The sequence below is a fragment of the Miniopterus natalensis genome, chromosome 9 (genome assembly GCF_054644295.1).
Source record: "Miniopterus natalensis isolate mMinNat1 chromosome 9, mMinNat1.hap1, whole genome shotgun sequence".
Classification (NCBI taxonomy): domain Eukaryota; kingdom Metazoa; phylum Chordata; class Mammalia; order Chiroptera; family Miniopteridae; genus Miniopterus; species Miniopterus natalensis.
In genome coordinates, this window is record NC_142089.1 from 60,326,109 (window position 1) to 60,330,422 (window position 4,314).

The window sequence follows — 4,314 nt, forward strand, 5'->3', positions numbered from 1 at the left end:
TGTGCTGATGAGCAGGGTGCTGTGTGCCCTCATTTCCACTGGGGACCTCTGGGAGATGACTTAGAGCTTGTCTGGCCTCGTCCCTCACCTGCGGGCCCAGGAAGCAGGGATGTGTCTGCAGTTGTCTCTGTCTCTGGCAGAGGGCATTAATTCTTGGCAAGTCTGGCCTGCCTGTGGGCAAAGCATGTTTCTGAGACAGAGATCCTGAGAAGTCCCTAAGGCAGAGCTGCAGAATGCGCAGGCCTGTGGAAGGGGAAGGTGAGTGGATGCTGGCATCCCAGCATCTGCCTGCGCCTCCGGGACAAGAGAAGGGCGGTGGTTCGGAGGTGTTTCATTCAGCTCTCTTGAGTCGTTTTCTCATGAAGAGGTGTAAGTGCTCAGGGGAAGTGATTTGAATTAACCTTACACATATAATGAAGTTTCCTCAGTCCATCGAGGGCCTGAGGACAAGCTCAGAGCATGGCCTGCACAATTCTCACACACGCACAGCTTTAGCAGGTGGCAGGAGCAGGTGCTGGGTAGGAACGGCTCTGTGGTCCCTGCTTCTCATACCCATATAAATGTTCTCTGAGACCAAGGATCTATCTTGAACCTTCTGGAAGCTGTTCCACCTTCTGAGTATCAGGGCGGGTTTCAGTGCTCACGCCTATCTGTCAGATGGAAGTTTCTGTGACCTAGAAACAGGTCTGTGGGAAGTCAGACTCGGCTGCAATGAGCCACCTTTCTGGGAACTATGGCCAGCCTTCTGGCCCATCTCATGCCACCCAGACTCAACAATAAAAAAATCCTGGGGCTGCACTGGGGGCCTAGATTTGGTTCAGATTCACACTGGAAGTTACACTGTCTGGCTTCCATGTGCCAAGAAAGACTCCTTATGAGCTTACTTATGAGCTAGTAGTACTTATGAGCTGCTCATTAGCTTTAGAGGAAAGCAGCCCAAACTGGCAGGAAGGGAGGGTTGGGGAGGGAGGCTGCCTGAGCCCTGAGTGTTTGTTTGCCTACATAGTTGGGCACTTGGTCAGCCACCCTCCTGCTGGCTGAGCCTGAGATGGGACAGCAGCCACTCCCCCCAAGTCTGAATGCAGAGAGGAGAGCATTCTGATATAAGCCCCCTTTATCCTCATAAGGAGAGTAGATTGAAGCCCCAGAGGAGTCTTTCAATTCTCTGATTTCAGCAGCATCACACCTGAATTTTTTAATCAGGATAGAAGAGGGTAATGGAAAGATAGAATGTCCCTTCTTGACTAAGCTCTTGCTCTGTGGTTGGGCCTGTTCCCTGGGCAGAGAGTCTGCTCCAGCTCAGAGATCACACACAGCAGATGGCCAAAAAAATGGTCATGCTCCAAAGATTCTGCCTGAGAAGAAAGCAATCAGAGGTAGACAGACACCCAATCTGTACCAAACCAGGGGGTCACACCCATCTCAGCTGGAGCCCCAGCTTTTTCCTCCTCTGCTGGGAGTTCAGGCCTCTGATGCTGCATGGGCTGCCTGACAGTGGTTTCTCTTTTTTTGTTGTTAATCCTCAACTGAGAATATTTTTTCCATTCATTTTTAGAGAAAGTGGAAGGGAGGGAGAGAGAGAGAGAGAGGGAGAGAAACATCAGTTGGTTGCCTCCTGCACGCACCCTAACCGGGCCAGGGAGTGAACATGCAATCCAGGTACCTGCCCTTAACTGGGAATTGAACCTGTGACCCTTCACTGTGAAGGCTGACAATAGTGGTTTATCTTTAAGGGGCGTAGGAGGCTTTTGGGGGAGAACTCGTCCAGGGAGAGAGACAGGTGTAGGGAGCCAAGCCTGGAGGAAGGCGTTAGGTATCGGAGCCCAGACGTGATTCTAATTTTAGCCCAGGTGAGTCTGTCCTCAACCTGGCCCCTTGGCCACAGGGAGCAGAAGGGCTGTTAGTAAAAAATATATAAAATTCCAGCTTTGTCCCTCCACTCATTGACTGAGTGCCTTTGGGCAAGCTACCTAACCTCAGTGCTGGGCTCCTTCATTGCCAGTGATGATACATGGCTCCTAGCTCGCAGGGCTTCGAGGCCATGAGTTCACATTTGTAAACTGCTTAGAACAGTGTGTGTGCCAAGTGTTTATTAAATAAGTGAAACCCAGAACATCCATATGACGTAAGGGCCTCAGGAGCATGACTTTGAGACTTTAGCAGTAGGCAAGGCAGAGAAAAAAAGCACCCCTTTCTGCAGACAACGCGAGGCTCCAGGGCATCCGATAGCAGCACCCAGCGCAGTAACTAAGGGCAGGGCAGAGGCAGGTACAAGTGGCCACACATTACTGTTAATGTGGCCTCGTCTATACCCGCTGCCTGGTGAGACCCGAGGACTTGGGTCACAGGTAGTCATCCCACTGTGACTCTACCCAGACTCAAAGTCCGTTTCTTAGCAGCTGGGAGTGCAGAGGAAGATGAGGGCTGTTTCCTGGGAGATCCATAAAGCCAAAAAGTTTGGCTTCTCTTCACCCCAGCTATTATTTTATTGTATTTAGCACTACTCCTCTGTTCTTTTCCATTTCTACTTTTATGGGGTGAGGCTTTTTCCGTCTTTATATGCCTGAAACTTAATCCTTATGGACCTTGCTCACAGAGAACTTAATTTCAAATCCTCTGTCTTACTAGTTAGGGTGATTGTTAAAACTGGCCAAGGAGCCAGCAGCTACAGCTGCTGCATTTCTGTCTTCAGCTTCACAAAGTTTCCACTGGCCAAAAGCATGCTAAGTTGTCTCCCAGTTCGAAGCATTCACCCAATGATGGCAAGGCAGACCCACTAGGAACGGACACCTGATTTCCATGACAAACATGGTGGCACTACATTAGCCAGTGGGGCCACTTTCTGTGCTGCTACATGGACATACACAGCCACACAAATTGGAATAGAATGGAACCTGTCCCTGTTGGCAGAGTGACCCCGAAGGAATGAAAAGATGAGTAATCATCCCAGCTGGTGAAATAATGCAATGTCTCAAAACCAACTCATGATTGATGCCAAGAAAGCACTGTGTACCCATTAACATACGGCATGATTGAAGAAATAAAGTACATTTGAAACCTTAAAAAAACACACACAAAACTGACCAAGATTTCTGGAAAAGGCATCACCAAAAGATGGAATTTTTGAAAAGCAGTTGGAGTGGAAAGTTGAAGGGGATTGGGAGTGGCATTGGACAATAAGAGTGTCAGGAGCCCTCGTCCTGCAGCAGGGAGAGACCAAGCGCTCAAGGCTTGTAAGAGGCTTCGGAACTGGCCCTGCTGCTCCCGGGACCTTCACCCAGCTCCCGTCTGTGACATAAGCAGAGACCTTGGGGAGGGAGAGGAAGAGCAGGGGTTTCATAGGCGCAAGGTTTAGGGGAGGTCACTTCCCCCACAGAGCGAGGTGGGAGCTGGATGTGCTCTGAGACCTAGGGCGTCTGAGTGGAGCAGAATGTGGTGAGACTGGGGGTGTTTTGGGGGGGCCTGACTTGTGTGCCTGGAGTTTGGAAACACTCATGAACTTTGTGGCCCCAAACCTGGAGATTTCTGAAGGCAGAGGCCTGCAGGAACCGCCTGGGCCCAGGGATGAGGGCGTTTTCCAGTACTTGCTTGATAATAAGCCAGTTGGCCAAGGAAGGCAATACTCGCAGAGGGGAGGCTAAAGGCACAGACCAACGAAAGGGGGTGTGGCTGTCCTAAAGGGGCTCCGGACAAGGGTGTGCCTGGCCATAGCCCAGAGAAAAACCTGCCCCCTGTTTATGCTGAGATCAGTACACTGTCTGAAATTTCCAGTATCACGTGGACCCCGACTGAGCCAGGACAGGACTAGCGATGCCTCCCCAGCACAGACAGGTGACCAGTCACATTACAGGGTCCTGATCCCCATCCTCCCTCTTCCCTGCCTTCCTCTAACCAAGAGCAACTTGACCTGTGGAAGGGAAGATGAAGAAAGAAATGGCAGACCACACACCTGCCCTTTTGAAGCCTGACTTTGCCAGGGAGGGAGGGAAGACAAGATGTAACTTGGGTCTGAGATTGAAGTTTTGCCCCAGGCTGGCCTGCACACCAAATGTGACTGGTGAGTTAGGAAACTTCCTTAAGACATCATTATAGGGTGGGCAAAGCAGGTTACCAGGGAAAACAGTCGTTTATGACACTTGTTCCCCACTTAGGTGAAACTCCTCAGACTGCTTTTGCAGCCATGAGTTCTGAGCACTCTAAAGAACATCTTTTCCTCTTGAAACACAAGATTGGGAGAAACCTAGAAAATGGAGCCAAAGTGGTTGCCTTCTTGGAGGCAGAGATCTGAAAACTCTGAAGCACTCTTTACTTCCT

General features: G+C 50.3%; 1 pseudogene; it reads left to right on the forward strand.

Moving 5' to 3' along the window:
* Positions 1-233: 233 nt before the first annotated feature.
* Positions 234-2,929, forward strand: LOC107534666 (cytochrome c oxidase subunit 7B, mitochondrial pseudogene; annotated as a pseudogene).
* Positions 2,930-4,314: the final 1,385 nt, after the last annotated feature.